We start from the raw sequence: 26,936 nt of genomic DNA, 5'->3' as shown, positions 1-26,936 counted from the left end.
AGAATGAAGTAAGTGAGGCACTGGCCTCAGGCGTGAAATTTAAGGAGGTTCCAAAAAGCTCAGTAATCTAAAGAAATCGTATTTTAATGCAGTAATTATAAAAATCTAAATAAATGTGAAAAATATCATGATGAACAAGTTATCAAAACTTTAAATGAAGACAGGATCAGTACCTGTGTCCTACCAAGCCATACGGGAGCCTGAGGCCGCAGGCGTAATTAGGGATACTGACCCTTCCCCCGGTTCCACCCTGTAGAGAAGATAAACAGTTCTAGATGCTCATCTTCATTTCCCTGGCCCTCGGAGCCTTCTTTAACCCCAGAGTAGAATCAAGACTCTCTTTTAGTAACTTCAGTGTATACATGTAACTCATACACACATGTGAATGCCTTATACAAGGACTAATGGGAACAATTACAATCTGTACCTGGCATCGTACTCTCCTATAGCCAGTCTAAAGACATAAAATAATATTATTCCCAATTCAAATTATCTTTAATTATCTCTATCTTTGCAAATTAAAAACAATTGCTATTTTTCTTATTGATGGTTATTTTTACTCTTAGACTTAAATTTAAAAAATATGAGTGCGAGTGATGGCAAATGCCAATATTCCATAATGTTCAGTGAAGAAGGAAACTGAAGAGCACTAGTTTATTATCTTTATATTTTATTCTATTCTGTTATAATGAGTAACAACTAATATGCAATAATTTAAACTTCAAAACTACAAAACTAATTTAAATTTATGAAACTATGAACTTCTCGTTTAAATTATAAAACGATTGTGTACGTCTTTGTGTGTGCTGACTTTGAGATACTCGGGTGAGAAAATGTTCTGTGCCTGTGAGCAATTATCTTCTGGGCTGGGGAGAAAAGATTCTTTGAAGGATAAAATTCTGCCTGAATTATTGTACTGTATCCAAACACATCAAACACTTTCTGTTTGGGCACGGACTCCCTGAGAGGGAGCGGGTCTCGGGGAAAGCCACTCCGCAGGTGAGAGGGTGGGGCAAGTCTGGAGCAAAGTGGGGAAATTCCCGGCTCTGGAAGAGGGCGAGAAGGAATACCCACAAAACTCAGTGATAACTTGGCATAAATTTAACTTCCTCTTCCTAAACTTGCTGAAACACTTCTTAAAGTCAAAACAGAATAAATATAGCAATAACAACAAAAAATTCTTCCCTTCTTTTACAACTGAACAACAGGGATAATTGTGAGACAGGTCAGGCTGTGACTTGATTTAACAGCTTCTGCTCCAGGACCGGGACAAACGGAGAGAAAGTGACGACCCTCCATTCCATCCAGGCGGTTACGAACATGCCACTTCACTGGTACTTTCTTACTGCTTCTGTAGCCTACAGTCAGTCTGGAAGTTCTTTGGCTTTTCTTAACACCTTTATTTCTATGCCATGTAGCTGATAGTAGTCATGAATGTAGCAAAAAAGATAAACTCTCCTCTAGTAGTAAATAGCAGTTGGGGGAAAGTACTTCTCGGTGATCATTCAAAATGACTTATGCAGTGAAATTTCGATTATTAGATTCCTGTGTGCATACTGTGAATATGGTTTGCTAGTCAGAAGTCTATAGCACAAAAAAATAAAATAAATGAGCTTCAGCGCCTTCAGCTATTAGGCCTTTAATTAGGAGGTTAGTCACTGTGTGCCCTTAGGTAAGAGTCAGTTCAAAAGAGCACCCTCATACACACATCTTCCTAACACATAGTCTAACACTCTGAGTCCAAGGAGAATGGACTGGACATTTCATAAGCATTCGTTTGGTTATAGATCTTCCAGTTTTCCCCCTGATCCAGTCATCCAAATATGGTCCTACATAAAACTTGGGAGACCAAACGTCAATGCTTTTGTTTCAGTCTTTTTAACATGCTGAAACAGAATGTTGCAAAAAAAAAGAGAGAATACAATAAATCTTTATATCCTAATGAGGATATCTTTAAAAGCCTAGTCTAGATATATAATAAAGTGTCCAGTTCTTCAGGCCTCTGGTCTGGACACAGAGATTCTTCTGGAATTTATGACTGAGATGAGCTTCCAAACTAGCAGGTCAGTGCAATGGGGTGTGTTCATTTCCTGGGTTCAAGCTCCAGGAAAATTCTGCTCTGTGCAATGTCTCAAATGTAATTGAACAAAACCAAATAAGAAACCATAATACCAGTATAGTAAATAAGCAAACTTCTAGATATTTCAAGCCAAAAAAGAAAGTGAGATCGTGTTTTAGATGTTATTTACCTGGCACAAATGGAACGATCCAGTTTGGAATACCCCCATTAGCCTTTTTCTCCAGGGAAAAAAGTTTTTATACTCTAAAACAAATTGTCAATTAGTCTCACTTTAGAATCTATAAATTTCCTTTCTCCAGCTGTGAGATTGGATATAGGACAGATGGAGTGGATGTGGAAGGAAAGGAAAAAGACAGATAGCACAATTTCCATCCCCCCCCAAAAAAATCACTATATGAATCATTGAAACACACACTTCCCCTCTAGACAGGTAGGACATTGTTTGGCCTAACATACACTGTAATCTCCAAGACGTTAAATATATGTGATCAATAAATACTTCTTTTTCATTTTTGCTAGTTGAAAGGGGAAGGAATAGTTAGTATAAACTGGGACACCACTTGTTTATTAAATAAAATCAATTGAATCCAGTCATGCATCTGATTTATAAAAAATGCTGAGTGAAAACCTCACCTTCAATCATGTTCATATTTGTTAACTTTGCCTTAATATTTTTATATCACAGTTACGTCTCTGACAAAATAGGCGTCTCTGACAAAATAGGGAACAATGTCAAATGAGGTCTATGTTCAACCCTCCATCCAGACATGTCTATTATCCTAGATTAGTTGCCAACCACGGGTCATTTATATAAATGTCTGAGGTGTCTTCTGAGGAAATCTTAAGGCACTCTTCCTTAAAAAATATTCAGACAAGCATGATAGTTATGATCTAGTCTTCTTTTTTCTTAAGCCTTAGTGGTCAGAGAAGAGAGGGTCAGAGAAAGAAGGTACGGCACCGTCATTATTCCTCAGTATCTCCCCTAATTCAGCCCCCACGTGCTGTACTGGTTTTGAAGCCGTTGTCCTAAACTCCTTACGCCATCAGGACACGTGAAGAAGAGCCATGGGGAAAGGTATAACCCAGCCCAGGTGCAGAGAAGCCCCTGCTCTGGCTTAGGACACTGCTGCGCAGTGGTAATTAGAAAACTCGAGAGAACACAGGGCGCCTCCGGCTCCCAGAGGACCCCCGCACCCTGGCTGCGGCCGAGAGCCTGCGGGGCGCGCATCAGCTGTGCCTGGCGGGGTGACTTCTTACAGGAACTGCAGGGAGTTATGGGGGACACCAGTGGGTGAGGAGAAAAGCGTGGGAAAAAAGGAAAAGGACCAAACAATATGGTAGCTGGTAGGACTTCTTTTACTGTGAACAACAGGTGAGGCTGAGGGTCATAAAATAATGGGTAAAAGAAAGTATCTAAGACATAAATTTATGCGTATATTTCCTGCATTAAAGTCATGTAAAATGAACAGGGCTATTTTTTTCCACAATGGGCTATTTTGACTGCACATTTTGAATTAAATCTAGATAATAAAGTCAATTAATTTATCAACTTTCACATCCGTATTTGTGAATTTCAACCTCACGATTGTAGATTTTACCCTCTGGTGCATTAACGTGATTGGACATATTTCATCAGGTGCCATAAGTTGAAAAATGCATGATTTTACCTAATCCAGCAGTTTGGGGGGCACACATTTCTCATCTAGTCCTGTTTTAAAGTAGAGGGACTAATTTGAGAAGGACCAGTGACCTGCCCAACATCACACGGTTGGTACAGAAGGGGGTAGACTCCAGCCTCTTGCCTTAGAAGCAGCCCTACATGACCTCTGAGGTCCCCCGAGGCTGCTTGGTGCCTCCAGAGCTGGCAGGTGAAAACTCTGGGACTGACGACTGGGAAACCCCAAATGGAACCCTCCTGGATCTCATCCAGCTTCTCTCTGACCTTGGGAAATTCACTTAACTTTCAATTTTATTTCAGTCATCTGCAGAATGGGTTGGGTAATTATAATGCCTGCCCCACCCAAACTTTCATGAATGTTACCAGGAGGAATTAGATAATGTCTGCACTGTTTTTCTCTCCTTAAAAGCAAGTCCCTATAAAACACGAGGCAGAAATTCATGAGGGCTGATGATATCAAAGCCTGGGGCCATGAGCAGGGGAAGCTTTCCCCTGCACAGAGAGCATTTACTGCGCTACACTCTAATAACATTCCTCCCTTGAGATTCTAAAATGATTTGCAGGTAGTCATTAACTAAATCTTGCTGCAAGGTGCAATTTGCACTATAACAGCTTAAAGCTTTATGAAAAAAAAAAAAGCTTAGGTGGAGTAAAGAAAGAACTTAAAAAAATAATTCAGGAATTAGGATCCTTAGTTCTATTTTCTAATCACTTTCTCTCTGTATCCATATAATACAACTTTTTAATGCTCATTAAAGGATATAGTCATTGATTTTTAGAGAGAGAGGAAGAGAGAAAGACAGAGAGAGGGAGAGAAGCATCAATCAGCTGCCTTGTATGCACTCTGACCAGGATCCAACCCATAACCTAGGTATGTGCCCTGACCAGGGATAGAACCTGCAGCCTTTTGGAGTACAGGACAATGCTCCAACCAACTGAGCTACCCAGCCAGGGCCCACATAATATAATTTTTATTTAACTTTCAAATTTTCCATTCGTAGCAGCTAAGTAGTATCATTACAAGCAGATCTTGTGGAGTGAGACTCTATGCAAAAATAAAGGAAAACAAATATGCCTAGATATTAGTAACCTTTAAAAGCTTTGGGCAACTCTAAAACTTTATTTTAAACTTTATTCAACTCTAAAACTTTATGAATCCTTAGCTTTTAATATTTACCTGAGCCAAAAATATTGTCTTCTCTCCTGTTTGTCATGCAGGTCCTTTCTCTCAGGTCCTTTCCTCTCTCTTAGAAAGTGGTAAGACCATCAAAACCCAGAAGAACCCACCGTTGGCCTTTAGAGAATCCATCTTCCCAAAGGGTCAGGATCTATTAACCAAGTCTTGAGCTGTTTGCTTAATATTGCCTAACCTCATTTTCTAATGTCTCAACTTGACTGCATTTCATTTTAATTTATTAAACTACACTGGCAAAGTCTCAGAGTAAAGTGCTGTGCTATCTTATTTTTTAATCTACAGGTTAATCATGTCTAATTGGCCTTCATTTCCATCTGCACAGGCCTCTAGTCCTCATTTCTGGAATTAGCTGATCGAACTGCCAAATCCAGCCCAGTCATGACCTTATGACGTTCATTTGACTTAGCCTTGGTATTCTGTCAAAGCCTTAAAATGTAAGTTACCAGTGTGAACAAGGACTGGGAAATGAAGGGATGAGTTTCAGCTTTTGTAATATTCCTTGTTTGAATTTGATCTGTTGAAAGATATGGGTTAAAAGCAGTAGGCCCCTTCTTCTCGTAGCAGGACCGACACAGACTTTCAATGTCTCCTTTCTAGACCTGGCCTACTGTTCATTGAGATGAGCACTGGGGCCCCAGGCCGATGGGTAATGCACATTAAGAGAATGAATTGCAGCCACTAACTCCTTTCTCTCAACCTCTCCAAGAGTTTTGCCTTGAAAAAGAAAGGCTTTCCCTGGCTGGTGTAGCTCAGTGGATTGAGTGCGGGCCTGCAAACTGGAGGATCGGGGTTCAATTCCCAGTCAGGCACATGCCTGGGTTGCAGGCCAGTTCCCAGCAGGGGATGCACGAGAGGCATCTGTACATTGATATTTCTCTCCCTCTCTCCTTCCCTTCCTCTCTAAAGATACATACATACATGCATACATACATGCATACATAAAAGTCTCATTCAATCGAGTTCTAAAAAGGGAGATGACTTTCTATGTCATCTATATCAGTTAAATGTAATAGAAACTTCCCCTTCCAAAAAATATAAGCCTTTTATTTCTGCTCATGTTAGCCTCAAGGAGTAACCCTCCAAGTGGGAGAAATAATTTTGAATGTGTCACAGAAGATGCTCTTTTGGCTAAGTGCTTTTCTCCTGATGAAATTCAAAGAGCCATAATACACCATATGTTATCAGTCATTTATACCTTAGTGTGAATGAACTGAACAGATTCTCTGGACATGGGGCAGGGACTGGCAAAGAAAACTTAAAGGAAGTCTGAGGCGCTAAGGACAAATTCTGCTAAATTTCACCCGGCCAGGTATTTTTCAGTAATAAGGCAGCCTTCATTTTATCATCCTGTAGCAGTTTCTTTCTTCTATGGTCGAAATGGAATATAGACTCTTTTCTTTAAAGTCCACACAGGAATTCTGTGTTAGGAGCATAAGAAGGTGAAGAGGAGGAGGAAACTGAGCCAGAGGTAACTTTTTCCTCCGTGCCCAGGAGGGCATGCTGCTAATAGCGTACGAGCTGGCAGAGGTGGTGAGGAAACCTGCATCCACATGCCAGCATCCAGGGGTCCAGGCCCGGGAGGGGGAGGAGTGCAGAACATTTCATTTTGCTTGTGCCAGGGAGTCTGAACTAAAAAAATAAGATCTTGGGAACAGTCTAAAACAAACTGAGGCTACTAAGGTTTATAGAAGAGACAGCGTCTCCAGTTCTCCCCAACTATAACAAACTTGGAATTATGAAGGATAATTAATGTTTTTTGTAAAAGGAAGAATTAATACCCCAGATGAAAAGCCCTCACTTGGTGGAGAGGTGAACTGTGCTTAAAAATATGATCTTGCCTATAAAGCACAATGATCGTTTCAAACACTCCGTCAACTCTTTCCACTATTGAGGGTCATTCTGGTTTCCGGTTCTTTAGTTTAGCAAACAATACGATGAGCTTTCTGGAAAGCAAAGGGACACATTGAGCCTATTCTGGAATCAAGTTTGCAAGTTAAAAATTCCTAAGTAATATTACAAAAATGCAGAGAGGGGATGAGGGAGAGAAGGGTGAGGGGTGGAGGAGATGTACTAGGCTTTGGGGGCCCTAGAAAAAGACCACCTTTAGGGAGGAAGGTCTAATCCTGAAGTCCAAGGCGATTTCTCTTCTGTTCCTGGGGTTGGCACTGCTTTGGGTCTGAGAGAAAACGGGTGAAGGCCTGGTGATGTGTGATGACCGTGTGGAGCGAGAGCGGGGTGGACCCGGACTAGTCGGCAGACACAACGGCAGCAGGAGAGCATACACAGTTCAGAGAATTCGGCAGGAGTGCAAGATGAGAGGTGGCCATGAGGCAAAAGGCACCCCTATCCTGGGAATTCCTGCTAATCTCAGGGAGAGTACTAAGCCTCCCTCAGTGTTTGGTATGAATGTTTAAGTCATTTTATTTGTATACACAGAAAGGGAAAAAAGGATAAAGCCAGAATGCTAGAAGACATTTTTCATACCTAGTTTGCTCTTGCTGTGTAAGGTGTGATAATGACCGGAAACCACAATCTCTTTCTCTCTCTCAAGACATGTTTCTGCACTTCTTTAATTCTCAGATTAGGAACCATCTAAAATGGTTGGATTCTGACCCTGGCCAGGTAGCTCAGGTGGTTAGAGCACTGTCCTGATACACCAAGGTTGTGGGTTCAATCCCTGATCGGGGCACCCTAAAGAAAAATAATGATAATAAAATATGTAAAATAAAATGTTTGGATTCTGAATTTGAGCATAGCTTTACATAACACAGTCCAGTGGTGTGCTAGTAAACTGGCTCATATGGGGGATGGTGGAGGGAAAGAGTCAGGTGATTTTTATGGTGTCAATACACCCACCTTGGCCAATTTCAAGCTATAAACTTTACATCACCCAGTGCGGATTTGGGAAGAAATACGTGGAGTCAGGTCTCAGAGGCTGGTGTACGCATGCTCCAGCACACCACGTGACAAGTCATTCCCCTCCGTCTCAGGACCAGCCACCTGGCCTTCTTTCAATTCCCTTTACTTGCTCTGCTTCCTCCTGCGTTAGGACTTTTGTACTTTCTATTCTATTTGCCCAGGAAGTGCTTTCCTTCCCTTTCACCTAATCAATGTCTACGCATCCATTTTCAGCACAACCGTGACTTACTGCTTCCTTAGGCAGCTTTCTCTGACCTCCCTGGCCAGGTCAAGTACCTTCAGTCTAGACTCTCATTGTGGCACCCAGCTTTCCTTCTTAGAATATGTTACATTGCAGGTTTAATTCTACACTTGCTCAGTTGATCATTTTATCATTTAATAACACTTGTTTCCCCTCCTAAACAGTAAACTCCAGGAGGTCAGGCCTCATCTGCTTTTGTTCACATTGCGTAACCTTGCAAGTAACAGGTGTGCAAAGACAATTTGTCGAATGAATGACAATCACAGATCACCCCCAAACCTAGTAAGTCTTCAACTGGTCACTTGTTCTTTGCGGATAACAAGTGTCGAGCACAGAGAGTGAATTGTATCTCTCTTCTCACCAACACCGCACCTGGGTGAGAGCGTCTGCAACTTCTTTATATATGAAGAGCCACCGAGTAAACGGGCAGAGGCTTCGAAATCATTTTGTGTAGCCTTCAAATCCATAACAATGTTTTGGTGTGCTTGCCTGATTGTGCTTTCATCAAATGACCGTATTTTTTCATTCTTTTCTCTTTCCATATACCTGCTCAATACACTTGGACACAGCCAATTAAAAATTATTCAAATGTGGAAAACACTAAGACATTGGAAACTCTAATTTCAAAATATTGACATTTCATAGTGAAACTTACATCAGCATTTAATCAAGTGAATATTTAAATCACATGGCAAGTTGAAAGCTTTTACCAAGAAACTGTTAAACAAGGGCTAAAATGTATGGCGCATCTATGTACTGACCCCACATAGCAACTGCCTGAGGCACAGGGCAGTTAGAGGAAGGGCTCAGGTCTGACAGCCAGAATGGCAGAGACTTGGGAGGTAAGCACCCTGACACTGAAGCTCGCACTTCTAATTATCGAGCCCTGCAGCCCAAGGGAAAAAGATCAAATGCAAAGTAGGCATAGTGACCCTTCAGTCAGGGAAGACATAATAGGGATGACGGCGTTTAAAGAGAGTTGCAAGAAAGCAAGAAGAAATTTAAATAACCATGCTAGTGGTAAAAGGATAGGAACATAGGTAGACCATTTTTACTTTTAAAATGTCATTTAAGATTGTTGCAGAGCAATTTTTAAAGGGTTGAAAACGCAGCTTGTATCTTGGACCTGTGAAACATACCCACACACTGTCAGGAGCCTCTTAGTAAGAATTCTAAGAGGAAAAGTAGATTTCAGCTTTTTCCCTCTGTAGCAGTATGAGCTGTGTCCCTGCCTACTCATAGTAGTAGAAGCATATTTTGGCAGTAAAATCATAGTTAAATTTAGTTAAACTGCTTAGCTATGCATCGAAAGTCAAGAGTTGCCCATATGCAGTTAATACAGCTTTCTGTGAAGAAGCCATTGGTGGCTCAAGCCAGGCCTAAGCAAAAATTTAAAGGATATTTTAGAGAACGTCCTTTAAAGAAATGTCACTCGCCACAGTACAATTAACTCCCTTTACTGATCATTTCCATCTCACTGAGAACTTGCCGTGGGTCGGGCACTGGGCTCGGTAGCAGGAGGCCCACGCACTATTTTGTCTAATTCGTACAACCCCCTGTGATCCGCTTATTATCACATCCTCATTTTAAAAGCAAAATAACTGGCTCAAACTGGCACATTCAGGGAAAGGGGGAGCAGAATTTTGAACAAAATTCTGTCTGTCTCATTTACACAGTCCATTGAAAAGAAAAAAGTTTAAAAGTAAATTTTTATTGGGAAGCTCTGGTTGACCCCTCATATTCCATGAAGGAGCTTCTCCTTTGTAAAGAGCCTGACAAAGTAGCCATTTTGCTCAATGGGAAAAATCAAACAAACGGATAAACAAACCCAAACCAAAAAAGAGAGAGAGAGAGAAAACAACCCCAAGAAAGAAGCAGCAGGATCATAGGAGTGGTTTTCAACTCTGACATATTCGAATGATCTGGGCAGTTTTCAAAAAATACTGATTGCGGGGCTGGGTGAAAAAGATGAAGTGATTAATAAGTACAAATTGTTAGTTACAGGACAGTCTCAGAGATATAAATTACACCTCAGTAATATTGTGATAGCTGTACATGGGGCCAGGTGGTACTGAAATATTAAGGTTGGGGGACCACTCTGCAAAGTATATAATTGCCTAGGTACTATGTTGTGCATCTGAAACCATTTCAGAATAATATAATGTAAACTGTAATAATAAAATAAAATAACATAAAATAAAATAAAATACTGATACTTGGGCCCCATCCCAGACCAATTAAATCAGACTTTCTTAGAGGTGGGACCTGGGCTTGGTGATTATTTAAATGCTCTGTAAGTCCCTCCTCTGCCTTCTCTATCTCCTCCACCCCAACCATGTCAGTAAAACAAAACAAACCAAAGCAAATAAAACTTCACTGTATCATAAAGATACAAATTTTTTTGATGTTTTTAAACTATTTTAGTTAATAGGCCTAATTTATAAGTTGATGTGGCTGTTTGTGTTTGTCGTTCGTTTTATAAACTTATCTAAGCTCTACCCCCGCAATTTTCCAGTTTCAGAAGTTATACCAAAAGGCAGCAGCAGGTGGCCCACTTCTCTCAGAAAGAAAGATCAAAGAATTGTGTAGTGAATGAACCAAACAACACTTTCCTTGTAAATCAGCTTGAGGTAAGGAGTGAGTGAGAAGATAAAAACATGGGGAGGAAAATAAGAATGTAGAGTCTTTCCAAGAATAAATGAGGACTGAGTTAAAAGAATCACACACACATGCACACACACACACCAGCTAAAAATGGAAATGAGCAAAAGTGATTCCAGTGTATACAGCCTTGATTGATACTGATAATGAAAGTAGTGAAAGTTTGAACAGGGAAGTTGGCAAACCAGAAGAGTTGAGTCCCAAAGTTCCCCCTCGTCAGGGATTTTTTCCCCCTTTTTCGGTGAAAGTGAGAATGGAAGATTGGTTTTATATGGACATCTGTGAGGAAACTTGGTTATGTCTTTCCCCGACTGTCAATATGAAGAAGGGTCAAAAAGGCCAGAAATTTTCCATTGCATCATCTATTCTTCAGATTGTTTTCATTTTCACTTTTACCATTTATATTGTATTTCAGAGACACAGAGTAAATATACCACTCATTAGAGATTAGCGAAAATTAAAGTCAAGTTAAAGGCTAACTTCTATATGGTCGGTCTTCTAAAATGAAATATTTGTCATAATTGAAATAGAGAGTAAGGAGATTTTCTTTTCTTTTTTATACAAGTGTAATTCTTAGCCAAATAATAATATAGTCTTTCAAGAACTTTTTTCCCCTCACATCTCAGTACATATTCAAGGGACAGTCATTCCCATCGAATGGGAAAGAACAGATTATTGTTTCCACTTTACAGCTGGGCCAACTGAGAGATGGAGAAGAAAGTGATTTGCCAATGATCAACTGAGGCTAATCACATCACCCTCGATCCAGAGTTCTACTCTAAAGTGACTTTTCTCACTGTGCTACCTCCACACTGACAGAGGTTTGAAGTTGCATTTTCACTGTGGCCTAGCTCTAAAACCTGTTATGACTAAAAGCTCAGAGTCCAACTTTAGTCATTAGTTTCCACTTTTGACCCAAAAACTCACTTTGGACCTTTGTAAACCCAGAGACCCACTGTGTCGTGGGGGGATGAGAGAACACATCGTTCCCACAGTGCTTGTCACCCAGCCCAGGACTGGAGGCCAGGAACTCTAAACCACACTGACAGCAAGATTCCTCTATTTACACGCAATAATGCATTATCTATTTTCATATCAGCATGCCTGAAATGGTGCTGAACTTCAATGTTGGCCTGCAGTTCGACAGCACGTATGCACTGCTCTGACACAGAAGCTCTGAGAGAAAACAGTTTTCCCTTCAAGTCCATTCAGTACCAGGACTCAGTGAGCAGAAATAAGAGAGTAATGGGATTGGGCAAGGGTAGACAACTGTGGCTAAATCAATGCCAGTAGCCATGGCCATGAGGGCAGGTAAACAGTAGGTTACAGCTTAACCACATCCTTCTGGCATGAGGTCACTCCAACTCTGGCTCAGTTCTGCATACAAATAGGTAAAGATCTAAGGATGCATCCTGACTTGTTTATTCTGACTGTGCGTGTCAAGTTATATTTAGTGAGGCTGATTCCCATTTAATGCTCAGGATGGAGGGTGTCTGACAATCCTTTTTAACAGTGCAGAAAATATCAGCCAATTTACACAAGTGCTTCTGCAAACAAGGGTGATGGTGGTGGTAATAGAATTGCCCTATGGTTCATTTAGTTCCTGAGAACTTGAATAATGCCGATTGTAAGTACAAACAAGTACTGGATTTACTCCTAGGTACACTACATCTGTGCACAGATCCATGTAAACACATATTCAGAATTTGTTTAAACTCTTAAAAATAAATTATTTTGAGCATTTTCAGGAAGTTAGCATAACTCCAGTTGCCGTAGCATTTTCCCACATGGAATTGTCTCACTGTCCTCTTCAATTGCCTCTAGAACCGTGATTGTCAACCAGTGTGCTTCTGGTGGCACAGCGGTATGTAGCGGGCGTTGCTGGTATCTCGGCCTGAGGAAACTTTAATAGGCTACGGATACAGTCTCTGCCTATTCATTGTAAACTCTGTTCAGTTAATGAAAAGAAAGTACTAATAGATTACAGAATCAGCTATTAAAACATTAACTCCTCACATGCATACAAAATTTGCCAAACACTATGGGAATGGAGTTAAAAGTCCAAGAGAAGGAACTCTCTTGCTTCGCTGCCTTTGCCCCATTGCCGTAGATACTAGAGGGGTGCAGATTCTCTGACCACCCACCTCAAATTTTCTAGTGTAATCCAAGATCACTGTTCATGCATATAGAAAATTTTTATATTCGTGCAAATATATTACTATAATGTGAGAAGGCCTGTGATTTTGAAATCTAGAACAGGTGGTTAGAAAATAAGAATGTCTTTTTTAAATATAAATTAAGGTTAGTGCGGTATAAAGGACTTTCCTGAGACCAAATTCTAAGGCAGTAGAAAAGTCAGGTAAGTGTGCAGTATAATTTAATAATAATACATGATACACCATCCTCGGGGGAAATTTAGAGATGACTGGACCTTACTCACACCCCGGGAGCACCATAAAGGGTGACAAATGTTTGCCTGTTACGCATTTGCTCCTTCACTGTCCACCCAAGCATACAGCCACCAGCCGTTCCTTAATTAACTCATTCACTCTTCTTGCTGCACATGCCTTGTAAATTTTGTCTGTGTGCCAACTACTGCACATGTACTATGAAAATGAAAAAGAAGATACCATCCTAGTCTCACAGAAGAGAAATGGAGAAAGGCACTATTAAATCATAATGGCACAGAGTAAACACAGCAATTGCTATTCACAAGCATTCGAGAGGCAGAGGGAAATTTAAAACCAGGCAAAAGGCATCAGGGGAAGCTTTCTGAGGTACCTGCTGGAGATGAATTAATGGATAAATACCAGTTATCTAAATAAAGAATGGACCAAGTATTGTGGGGGGAAAATCTCTGCTTCCAGGGAAAACTGTATTGCCAACAGCACATTCTTCCAGGTTATCTCATTCCAACTTCACGTTTGGCTGTTTTACAACTCTGTAAATTGTTGTTAGCTGTTAACAGTGCAAAATAATGTCTGCCTATTAGACATGCAAAGAAAAAAGCATTGTTAAAACATGCAATACCTGACTATTTAGTCAGAGGCACTGATCACATTTCCCTTAGATTGTCAAATTAAAAAAATGATAGCAGTCAACACAACAATAGCCATCTGGTGTGAATAAATCAAAATTATACTTTTTTTGTTAGATCCGAAAAAATGTATCTTTTTGATGCACCGTGGAATTTTAGTAATTAGTTTATGTGTGCTCTGAAATGAAAAAAAGCTGGAAATTGCTGCCCTAGAATGAAGTCCAAACTGCCAGAGAAAAGGAAGTCTTTTTAAAAACAGATTTTATTTACTTATTTTTAGAGAGAGAAGGGAGGGAGAAAAAGAGGGAGAGAAACATCAGTGTGTGGTTGCCTCTCATGCACCCCCTCCTGGAGACCTGGCCTATAACCCAGGCATGTACCCTAAGTGGGAATCAAACCAGCGACCCTTGGATTCTCAGGCCACTGTTCAATCCACTGAGCCACACTAGCCAGGGCAAAAGGGGAGGATTTTTTAATAAACTATCTCAAACCTTTCTCTCTATCTTTATCTTTTACCACTCTCTACCATCTCTGCCATCCATCCCCCAGAACATACCATCTTCTCCCGCTACCTAGAACTAAACATTTTTTAATCTGTTATTGGCCAAGATTGTCGGCTGGAGGTCTGTAGACCCATCCATCCTACAGATATCTTTTGTTGGGGTTTTACAGTGTTTAAAAAGTTTTTTGTTTGGACATTTCACAGGACTTATATCTTCTTGTCCTGGGTGAACATCCCTGCACGGCAGGCAGGAACCAACTGAAGCTAAGTTACGGCTTTCTGCTCTGGATATGGTCTGACCCCTTTCTCGGATCAGTCTTTCATGTGCTCTGTCTGCCCGGTCCCTACAGGGCCGGGCACTTTACAGTCCCATGTTATTCCCTCAGACTAGTGCCTTTTCGGGAAATGTTCTTCTGTGTTCCTCTCCGGCAGACTTCTCCTAGTCCCAGCTCCATGTCTCCTCCACTTAGAAACCTTTCATTTGTCTGCTTCATCTATGATCCCTTATACACATGCTCACCATAGAACTGATCCCAATATTTTAGAGTTTATTATAAAGCATCGACTGCCTGGCTACCTGTCCTCTCAAGTTCAAGACTTTGGACTATTTATTTCTTTATTGCCAGTATTTAGCACAGGTGCCAATAAGTAAGTATCCAATACAGTCATAATATAGAGAAGAGTAAACTAATTCCCATGACATTAAAGGAATGACTTTTTTTCTGATGCAAAGCATCATTTGTACTAGCAGCGGTTGAAAGTGGGGCAAAAAAGTAGGGTAGCAAGAAAGTTAAGAATACAAGCAGAATCCTTGCTTAGGAACAAAGTCAGAAAGCAGGGCACATTGTACATCTCTCACAAAATACAGAGAGGTAAATAATAACGATGTACACTTGAGAACTGTGAAGGAAACATAGACACAAACGTATAGGTATTTATAGTGTCTAGCTGAAGACATTTTCAACCATAATCACATTGTTTTTACAATTAAGGAAGGACAGTTTCTGGAATTGTTCATAAACCTGTTCTTTTCATTATAGCCATAAAAGGTTCGAGCTCCAGATGTATGTTGTGGAAGAAAAAACAAAAACCAAGAGAAAGTAACTTATTTTTCTGAACATTCCCCTAAAAGAATGAAGGGGGAGAAGAGGAAAACATTGAATCCATCAACATCTTAAACTTTTGAGCAGTGGGCCCTTGTTGGTGTGGCCCAGTTGGCTGGAGCATTGTCTTGTAGACCAAAAGGTTGTGAGTTCGATTTCTGGTCAGTGCGTGTATGAGAAAGCAACCAATTGATGCTCTCTTTCACATTAACGTTTCTCTCTCTCTTTCGCTCTCTCTCTCTCTCTCTCTCAGTCTCCCTTCCCTTCTCTCTAAAAGCACTGAAAAGTTGTCCTTGGGTGAAGATAAAAAAATTTTGCCAGTAGGTAGAGCAGGGGTCAGCTATATTTTCCAAAGCAACAATTACTACTCCATGGTCTGTAGCTTTCTTATCCTTGCATCTTCAATTAATTTCAGTAAGTAATAAAAATATAGGAGAACAGTTATTGACTGAATGAGGCATATGAAAAGTAAAAATTATTTGCACGCATCCTAACAACAAAACTAACGCCCTGTGTGAACAAACAACAAAAGTCTGGTCTGTGTAGTGGAGTCTCCTTCGTGCGCTAACAGAGACACGTGCTCTCCTGCATGAATCTAGAGCACTTCCTCCAGCTTCCCACTGAAGTACTCTGATACATGTGTGCTTACACGCATTAAAATGTGTCCTTTCTATTACCTACCATTCACCTACTCCTACTTCTTTTCCATTACCTACTTAAAAAGGAAAAAGAAAAAAAGCATGTAGTAATTGACCTAGAAAGACCAGCTGCCAATTTTTAAAATGAAAGAAAGGAAGTGTAGTGTCTGTAGGTGACAAGTTTATGTGGGAGTGTTATTTTAAGCGACTTCAAGGAACCTCATATTTGTCTGGTATAAGAGCAAGTTAGCGGTGTGCTCTTAATTTTTTTAAGTGTTCTTTCTCTTACAAAATCCTTGTTGAAGAAATAAAACACACACATCTAAGTATAAGCTACTGATTTCCTCAAGTATTTTCTATGAAGTTACAAAACTCATGATGAAATAACAGTCTCTTTAAACACTGTGTTCAGTATCTCTGACTTCAGTTTATGCCGTTAGAAAGTGTCTGGCATCAGAACACTCATTCTCAATCCACGTCCCCCAAACCTTTGCTCTATACGCAAATTAGAGATAGATAGGTTAAGAGCAAGAACTGAAATGTCTTATTCTGGGAAGAAAGTATGTCTCCACATTATCATTCTAAAACATCTATTATCATGGTCAAATCCTTTCCTGTCACCAGTTTTTTAAATTAAATAACTTATTTTACCTGAAAGAACAGCAAAGTACAAGCTTTACAGTCTGTAAATATTTTTAAAAGCCTAATTTCTCAAGTCCATTTTCTTGATTGTAGAAAGTTAAATTGCTTCCTTTTGTAAACTGACTCAAATCTCACCAAGAAATTTAAGACATAATGACATTAGTTATACTTTTATTTCTGTTCCTTACCATAGGAGAAATTGACCTCTGACTTTAAAGAAAAAATACAAATTTTTTTCAATAAATTAGTCAGCATGAGATCTTGTCTCTCATTTTCCATGGAAATAAACGACCTCCCAAATACAATAGTGCTTACCATAATTCAACTTACTTAACTAAGCATATGCTTTTAAAAGAATGCTCCATTTTGTTTTTGTAGCTTTATTCCATATTTTGGCTCATTATGTTGCCTGTTAACATGTGGTCCAAACCACTTGCAAATGGCCCCATTTTTACATGTATATATGAAGTATGGAAACATAGATGTAGGAAAATTAGAGAGGGTAGCAGTCTGAAACCTTTTGACTTTGCCACTTATTATGCACCAGGAGGTGGTTGTGAGCTAAAGAGAAAAACTTAGCAAGGAAGGGGCACTGGAGAAGTGGGGCTGCGGAGCTGAAATATTAGAGCGCACAAGAAAGCCTCACTGAAAAGGGCGATTTGAATGAAGACCTGGAGAAAGGGAGGAAGCAAGCCACGTGGACACAGGGAAGACCATTCAGGTAGAAGAAAAGCAGGCCCTGAAGTGGGAGCATGCCTAGCATTTCCCAAGATCAGCTATGAGGGTGCAGAGATTGGAGTGGCCTGAGCAAGAACGATAGGATCATAGGTACAAAGGTGGCAGTGGGAACTCTGGAGGGGGCACAAGGTGATGGTGAATCATATACATGTGTCATCATAGGAACTTAGGATTTTACTCTAACTTGGGAAACCATTAGGTTTTGAGCATAAGAGTAACAGGGGCTGACTTTTTTTTTTAAGGATCTGCTGTTGTGTTGAGACTAGACTGAAGGCAGCTGGTTTGAACAGTATAACATTATAGGTGAGAGATGATAGTGGCTAATCACAGAATGGTAGCAGTGGAGGTGGTGAGATGTGGCTGCATTCCAGGTATTTTTTAAAGGTAGGGCCAACAAGATTTCTCAGTGGATTATGGAAAAATCAGGGATCCAGTAGTCCCCCCTTATCCAGGAACCCCCAGTGGATGTCTGAAATCATGAAAGGTACTGAACATTATATACAACAAAGTCTGTCTGGAAAATGTCCAACCATGGTTGGACAAGAACAAGAACAGCTTGGGTAACACCGCTGTAACCTGGCATCGATGTCCAAGAAGATGCATATGTTCAAACAATAATGACTAGTTATTAGTCACTAATAACTAGTACTAGTCAGTGGGGGCAGTTGTACCACTGAGTGAGCATGTGCACTGTGTGGCTGTCACATTCACAATGGCTGAGCAAGCAGAGCAATGAATCTACATCACATTTCACATTAAGCTTGAACATTCCTCTGTGGAAACTATTTGGATGATTCAGAAGGCTTTGGGGGACTATGCAATGAGTACAGTTGCAAATAAAAGCATGGTACAAATGCTTCAAAGATGGTCGAGAATCTGTTCAAAGTAATCCACTTTCTGGAAGGCCTGCAACAAGCAGAACACCTGAGAACGCTGAAGGTGTATGGGCTGCAATCAACAGATTGGCAACTGACAGTGTGAGAACTAGAAGGTGATCTGGTGATTCCAAAAACTACTATGTCTGAGACTTTGAAGCAGCATCTTCGTGTGAAACATGTCGCTGCAAAATTTGTTCCACGGCTTCTGCTACCAGAGCAGGAGGAACATTGCACTGCAGTTTCTAATGATGCTGGTAGAACTGTGTGCATTACCAAGGCACCTACTTTGAAGGGAACTGAATTGTCCTATTGCACATAGGACAGTGTTTCTTGTGTATCTTCTTCAATAAATGTCTTTATTTTTCATAGTGCATGGCTGGATACTTTCTGGACAGGCCTTGTGTACTGTTTTTTCCTATACATACAATAAAATGTAATTTATAAATTAGACACAGCAAGAGATTAACAACAATAACTAATAAAGCAGAACAAATATAAAAATATACCACAATAAGAATTCCATGAATGTGTTCTCTTTCAAAATATTTGGAATGTTCCATTAATATTTCAGATGGTGGTTGACCGTAGGTAACTAAAACTGTGGAAAGAGAAACCATGAATAAAGGGGCGGACTACTGTAATCTCCAAGTTTTATAACTGCAAAACTGCAGTTGTCATTTACTGACAAAGACTTGGAAGGGTCTGGAAGTGAAGGCCAGGCTTTTAGCTACTTGAGTCTAGAGCTAAAGAGACAGATCCAGACTGGAGATGAAATTTCAGAATCATAAGGATACAGAAGTATACAGAAGGTATTTAAAGCCATTTGTAAAGAACCCTAAAGCAACAAAGGGTCAACACCTAACACAGACTGAGCAGGCAGAGCAGAGGAGAGCAGAGGAAAAGAACACTGAAATGGAAAAGGATGGGTGATGATGGTTTGCTGCAAAAGGGGCTTCAGGGTCAAAGGTGTCAATCACAGCTCAGTGTAACAGGAAACTGGCTTTGGGGGCAGGGCTGTGACCAAAAAATGAGCAATTCTGCCTTCTTCTTGCCTGTCAACGGGCAGTGATGATCTCACCTTAATGTCGGTTCTTACACCTCAGCCTACTCTCCATACTCATTTAAGGAACACCTGCTTCATTATTTAATTCTAACTTAATTTTTCAACTGAACAGATAACAACTTAATAAAAGACTTAATGCACAAATAAATAATATTTTAAAAGTTTAGAAAGGAAATGTTTATCTGTTAAAGCAAGGTCTTGGAATGGGCTATCCTCAGTTATCAAAACAGGGCCTATGATACCTAGAGCTCCTGGGCATTTGTGTCTGTTCCTACTCTGTTCTTGGCCTCTCCCCCTTCTCACCCTGTACACACTCTCTTGGGGAGCTCAGCACTCTACACAGCCACCACCCATGCACTGAAGATGCTGATCTCCTTATTTTCCGCTGCTCAGTACCAAGCCAGTGAAAGAAGTACTTCACTGGGCATCTCCCATCATTCAAAGGCATCTCGAAAGCCACATGTCCCAAACTATTATTTTCTTTTCAAACCCTCGTTTCCTTATCCAAAATTACATGTCTGGCAAGATGCAATTTGTCATTTATGAAGCCTGAAACCTAGGAGTGACCCTACACTCCTTCATCAACCTCTTTCTCAACCCAATATCCAGTTAGTATTGTTAATTCTACAACTTAAATACTACTCTCTCTCTTCTACCATGTCTGTTACTCCTTCATACTTTTACCATTACACACGAGATTGAAGATTTAGCAATTATGTGTTTCCACGTCTGTGTTCCCTACTAGCCTGTGAATTCCCTAAAGAAGGATGCTGCATCTTCCTGTGAGGTGCCTGGCTAATTCTAGATTTCAGCAGAGGGAGACTAATTGGTCAGAGCACAGCTAAAGACATCTGTGACTGCAGCAAGCAGCACCAAGAAGAATTTCTTCTACGTAACAGTAACAAGCATTGCAAAGTCGCTGTTGGGTGGCGCCTCCTAGACTTGTGCGCATACACCCTGCGCAGCCGCAAGCAGAGGTCTTCATTAAATACGTCTGAATTCACGAAGGGAGTGTCTGCCATGCAACCCACACCGTGATAGGCACTGGTGAGGAATAAAGAAATACTGGACACAGCCTTCCTTCCTCCGGAGCCTTCCATCCAGCTGGAGAGAAGAGGTGGGTGCACAAGGCCTGGCAGTACAGAATTAACTGATTAACACAGTGTTCACTGAGATGAGTAATGAAAGACTTCATGCAGGAGGCAAACTAGGAAGGGCCTCGGAAATGAGTAAAATCCAGGAGAACAGGGGACTGTCAAAAGAACATGTATGTTCTAGAATGTGTAAAATGAGCACACACATTCTAGAATGTGTTTACAGGACCAGCAAGAGGGTGCAGGTGAGGCTCGGTGTTGTGGGATAGTGGGAAATAAGGCGAGCCAGGTGAAAGACTGAAAAGTTTGGCAGAGAATGAATGTGCAAAGTCTGCAAGAGTCATTAATTTGAGCAAATTATAATTAAAATTTGATCCTATACTCTACTTAAATTGCTATTTCTTTTGGCTCGGCTGCATTGCCTTCGGTCTTCTTACACAGGAAGCACAATGACAGGGATCCAGCTGTCTGCAAAAGTAAAGGAAGGGAGAGGGCGTGCCTGGTGTCAATCACCCCAGGGAAACGCACCAGCTGATTAAGGAGGGGCATTATTTCACTTTAAAAGGAGCCTCTTGTTTTCTCCTATGGCCTAAGTCTCATCACTTTAATAGCAGAGGCAACATGGTAAAGAACTGAGAGGTGTGCAAATGAGAGCCGGATCTCCATAGCAGAATATCAATTATAGACTCTACACATGTGTGTTTAAATAGAGAAAAAGCACTTAGAGCCTGCTCCAAAGAAACATCTTTGTGCGTGAGTGTAATGAAAACAGAAGCTATCAGTTAAAGAAAGGACAGGAAAGGAAATGAAAAAGAGGCGTGAGGTTTGTCAGCCTTTTCCCTGAGCACCATCTCCAATTCGCAGTGAGTGCAATGTAACTCCCCAACATGACAGAAAACTCATCACGAAACTCGAGCCAGTGGCAAAACAAAATGAGCAATTTCATAAAACAACAACGGACATGAGGTCTGCAACAGAACTACAAAAGCAAGAAAAGTTTAACTGTTAAACCCCCAACAGTTATGTTCTGCCTGGTTTAAAAAGAACAAAATTTAGAAGCCATATAGTTTTAACTTTAATCCTCAGATGTAAATGTTTTCCTTTATAAGCTTACTCAGAAACTGAGCATACTAGACTCTAGGAGATTTTTTTTCTGTAATTTGTTGTGCATTATCAGCTATTTACATAATTACTCTAATTAAGCTAGTTTCAGCAGTTCCTGTAAATAGGTGAAAGATCACTAAAACATGTAATTATGTCCTTATATCATTAATTAAACTATATCATCTGGGGATTACTGTAAATATGTCTGGAGGTGTCAGTCCGTGTAATGGAGACACAGAATTCTTTATTGAACTACAATAAAGTGCTCGGCACTAATAATGCAGTTAGAGCACCATTTCTGATTTTTAAAGTGCCAGATCTCAGACATAAAGGGATGATGTATCTTTCATACACATATGATTTGAAAAGCCAATAGAGGTTTTAGACTTCCTTTATCAACAACTTGGGTGGAAGGCAAATTGACAAGTGGGCCCAGTTCCCTAGCGGTCATTCCTGGAATTGCAGGGGCAGTGGGCAGGGCCAAGGCCCATCCAGCAAGACATGTCTGCCCTTCAAACTGGACCAGACCCCAACTGTTCCCTCCTCGATTCTTCTGTACCTACAAACCATCCTCTTTTCTCAGCATTTATGAGTACACAGCTAGGAAAGGTATTAGATTAAGAAGAGTAGGACTGTCAGGTAAGACTGCATTTAAAGGACACACATATCAGAGGAGTGAAAATCTCAAAGAAATACATTTCTAGAGAGAATTTCAGACATTGTGAACATGATTTGTGAGCCTGAGAATTTAGCCTTTTGTCCCTTCAAACCTGCCTCCCCCTGAGGAAGGTCCCCGGTAGTCAACACTTGGAGGTGCTTCAAGCTTTGTATCAATACCAGGAAACAGGACACTGATTCAGTCAAGAACTGTCACAGAGAGCTCTGCCAGGGGATTGCAAATGGTGGCCAGCAGCCCTTGTTGATTCAAAGGATGCTTGAAGGTAGCTAGGGCTAAAAAGATGAGGGGATCCCCAGAGCTTCAGAAAGACACACAGGAAACCCCCTCCCTCAGAATATAACAAACAGAGAAAGCTTTCAGTTCTTCAAGTGCAAAAAATAAAAGCTTATGACCATAGTTCTGATTCACTTTAGCTTAATGTTTATTTCTGGGGAGAGGAAGATGTTAACTTTGTTCTTATACCAAAATCTTACACAAGTGTTCATCTTTTTTTGGAAATCAATATCTATATTTTACAAGTTTTAATTCTTATTTGACTTTGAGTGATGAACACAAAACGCAATAGACAGATGACACATTATAAAACTGTCTGCTTGGAACCTATATAATTTTATTAACCAGTGTCACCCAAATAAGTTTAATAGACATTTTTAATTAAGAAATTAAAAGTTCTAATTCTTTGGAGTGAACATTTCTAAGTGTTGGAAGGAAGCACATGCTTTTATTTTAACGATTATAAAACATACTACTTGCATTTGTCTCCAATTTTTGTGTGTAGTGGATAACATACCTGACCGTGGTTTCATCAAATTCACACTTATGAGCTAAAAAGTTATTTTAAAACTATATTTAAATTAGGATTTCTGTCTTCTATCAACTTCATTCCCTGGGGGAGAATCAAACTCGTTCTACAGTATGACAACATACCTCACTGTCGGAAGGCACCAACCACTTCATGACTCTAATGACCACTGTAAAAATTCTCCCCTCAAAAATAAAATTAAATATATTCATTAGAACTTACATGCAATTTGAAGTGTCCCCTGAAGTCTACTCCCAGACCCACGTTGAGGATTCCTGAAATACACTTTGGATTTGTATTATTTATTGGATTGCGAGTGTTCTCTGTTAGGAGCTCTGGAGCAAAGTGAGAAATCAACAAAAAACCTGCAATGAAAGAAAACCATGGCTGATAATAATGTGTAATACAGAACACTGTCAACATGACAACATAAACACTAGTTTAGAAATCAGACCAACTTCTAGTACACGAATACTACAACTACTGCCGCTCCCACACCCCCATCCTCTCTGCCTTTGATGAATTTTCCTATAGACTCAGAATATTTTTCATGTATAAACTATTTATCCTGAGGCAAGATTGTCTTCCGATCCTACAGGGTTGCCATATCCGGCCCCCCAAAGGTGAGGCAGCCTCAGCAGATCTCTGAGTAAGATCCAGATGGTACGCTTTTGTCTTCACCTCAGGATTCACGCACCTTCAGAGCCATCTGGTCTCGAGGTGAGGCATGGCTCTGAAGGTAAGATCCTTTCCAAATAAACTCCAGTAAAACCTGGGGGTGGGGGAGCTCTGAAGAGGAAACAAAACTAGAGAGTACTTATAGTTTTCATCATCCCTAAAGTCGTAACTTGCTAAATATTGCAGCTCAGCAGCAGAGGTACCACGCCAGTTTCAGAGAAGGGATCTGCGTCTCCTGAAAATACCTGCAGCTTCTCCCTGACTTGGCAAACCATGATCTCCAGCCCTCAGTTAAGCAGTGTGATGCTGCCTTCAAAATCAAGGTTCTCTCAGATCTCTAATGAGAAGAAAAACCATTTTTCATATTGGCCTGAAGTTTCATTCCTCTGGGCAAATAATTGTAGGGGCTAATCTCTTGGCCAGCCAAAGTCAATAACAGAGTTCAGGATCACACGCCGGCCATAGAGTTCATTTCAGGATATTGGACAACAAGTGAAGTCCCTGAAGCCATTAGTGAATTAACTCACCTCACTTAAGTAGGTAGTTAAGTAGGTAGTTCAAGTGGCATCGGTATGCCTGTTTATTCATGTTAAAGAAAACAAGGATCTAAGATGTAATTTTATACACTTCAGTGATATCCAAACAAGAGTATTTTTGAAGAAAATAAAAAAGCATTTTAACATAAATGTTGAATATAATGTATACATGTTGAATATAATGCATACATGATATGGGTACTGTATTTATTACAGGCATAAATTAAGACCAAGGCAAAACTGGAAAGGCCGGGTTAATTCCAGCTTACTTCCCAAGTCCACCAAATGGGATATCCTCATTAACATTGGTCTCCTACCAACTGAGGTTTTTCACTCCAGTGTCTAATCTGGGCTGATTCTCAACCAAACCTTAACTCAAAAAATGAATGCGCAGAGATGTAATAGTTATCAGTGGATGGATGTGGTTGTTTACTTCAAAGCAATCGTTTGAACAGAAGTCTGGTATCACCCTAAGGTTACTGTCAGGTGGACAGAGAAAGTACCCTTGGACAGGCCAGCCTACTGAAAACACAGTAGCCCGGGTTATGCAGGAAAACCCTCACCAACACTCTCTCTGGTTGTTTTGTAGTTATGATAACCTAAGTCCTCTCCCACAGAACTTTATGCACCTCGCACGGTAAATGCTACACTCTGGTCTCCCTTCCCTGAGCTCCTTCGGACCAGGGAATTGTCGCATTCGGTATTCACCACTGTTGTCAGTGCTGCAGGATTGGCTGACAGCTGCGCTGACCTTCAGCTGCATCACTCCAGTGCGGATCCTGCGCTCCCGCTGACCCTGAGAAAAGGGCTCAAGGCCTGGCAGCTGTGCTGCCCCTCCCTGACTGGGGACCATGCTGGTGGGGGGAGGAGGGGCCTGGCCTGCCCAGAAGCCTGGAGATGAGGCCAGTGGGGAGGGCCACAGAGGGTCCCTCTTCCCAGGAGGAAGCTGATGGGATGTCCCAGTTTGTTAAGGCGTTTGCAGATTAAACCTTGAGTGAGTGTTTGCTTGCTTCCGAAAAAGTAGTAAGATGTTCTACTGATGTGAATTTGGCCAACACAACACCATAATAACTGTGAATCTTGAAAATTATTTTTTAAGTCCCAGAAAAAAAAAGAAAGTCAAATATAATTCTTTCCAACTATAACCAAGCAACATAAAATTTGTAAACCACATCGCTACAGCTGCCTTACATCCCTTTTGGTACAAAAGGGGGATCAAGCAGGTATCTAGACACATAACTACAATTGAGCCTTTGCCTGCTTCATGTTTGGACTTCAGCATAGCTCACCTCTAATGATTTGAGTATTTCCTGTTGACTCCCTTTCTTTTCTCAACATCAAGTTGCATGGTCCATAAAAGAAAAGCTTTTTGATTTACATAAAACCTGTTCACAGTATTACTAAAGTCCATTTGTTTTTATTAATGAGTGTATGCCTAATTACTGCCAACTAATTACTATGGTTCCAGGCATGACACACAGCCAGAAATGACAATAATTGCTGACCTCAGAAGGTTACATACTCCTTCTTTGGGAATTTATCTGGACTAAATCACACTCAAAATCCCTGTGGAATTATGGTTTATTCTATTTGTTACAATCTATTCATTTATACCCACATAGAGGCCTGGAATTCCATTACCTTTCTCAGAATGAGTTACATTCTCAGTTTGTTCATTGTTTCCAAAAATCATAATTAGATTATTTTATTTCATTATTGCAAAGAAATTTAGGAACTTTACCTCTTTTTTGAAGTAGAGGGGTGTAAATTTTCAAGGAAAGCCCACAGGCTCTGGGCTCAGAAAGGCTTAGGTTCAAATTCTGACTCTGAACTTGAAAGGTCATGTCTCTTTGCACATGCACCAAAACTTTCAACCGTCTGTTTCCTTCACAGTCAAATGGAGATCACATCACTTATCTGGCAAGGATAAGAATTAGAGTTAACCTGCAAAGTGCCTGCCATATAGAAACTGCTTAATAAATGGTAGCTATTAGTCTAGTGTTTCAATTTGATAGTTGTGAACTATATTTGTGTTTTCATAGTAGATTATCCACAGTTCAGAAACACGTTGACCCATATTGCCCCTTGATCCTGACTTTGATTCTATAGGATTGTGCATAGAATAGGAACCACCTCAATGATGTAGATGAGTTACAGGCTTAAATATTATGCATTTTGCTTCACGTCACACAGTTGCTTGGGGACAGCTGCGACCACTCAGTGACTCGGACCCGATCCCAGGCGTCTTTCTGCCCTCATCGCACCCTGCCTCCTCTCACCACCTAGTCGGCCTTTCCTTCGTGCGAGGTGACATGCAAACTATTCAAGGAGAATTCTAGTGTTAGATCATCGAAATGAAACCTGCTGGGGAAAGTTTAGTATTCAAGAATTCTGTAAATCTACTTCCGCCAAGATGGAGGCATAGGTGGAGACGCCGTGCTTCCTCACACAACCAAGTTTAGAGACAACTGAATAATAGCAACAGAAAACACAGCCAGAACACAGAAAATTGAACTTTTCGGAAGTCTGATAACAACATATTCTTCAGCCTGACCGGTAAGGGGCGAAACCAGCAGCTGGTGGAGCGGAGTAGCACAGGAAAACTCGGTCAGACGGACTCAGGTGAGCGGAATCCAGGCACAGGGTTGGACCTGGCGGGCAACTCAGC

The 26,936-nt window shown here is 40.6% G+C and overlaps 1 long non-coding RNA gene across 1 annotated transcript in view; it reads right to left on the bottom strand.

The window, feature by feature from the left end:
- The window catches only part of LOC119062161 (uncharacterized), a 41,511-nt gene extending 17,449 nt beyond the window's left edge, over window positions 1-24,062 (bottom strand). The window contains exons 1-2 of the long non-coding RNA XR_005084933.2: window positions 23,978-24,062; window positions 23,277-23,419 (exon numbers count right to left, since the gene is read on the bottom strand). This is a non-coding gene — a long non-coding RNA (uncharacterized LOC119062161). The remainder of the gene's footprint in view (window positions 1-23,276; window positions 23,420-23,977) is intronic.
- Window positions 24,063-26,936: the final 2,874 nt, after the last annotated feature.

This window comes from Artibeus jamaicensis, unplaced genomic scaffold (genome assembly GCF_021234435.1).
Source record: "Artibeus jamaicensis isolate MK-2021 breed Jamaican fruit bat unplaced genomic scaffold, CSHL_Jam_final contig_387, whole genome shotgun sequence".
NCBI lineage: Eukaryota > Metazoa > Chordata > Mammalia > Chiroptera > Phyllostomidae > Artibeus > Artibeus jamaicensis.
The sequence above is the reverse complement of the archived record's forward strand: the minus strand, read 5'-3'. Positions and strand labels throughout refer to the sequence as shown.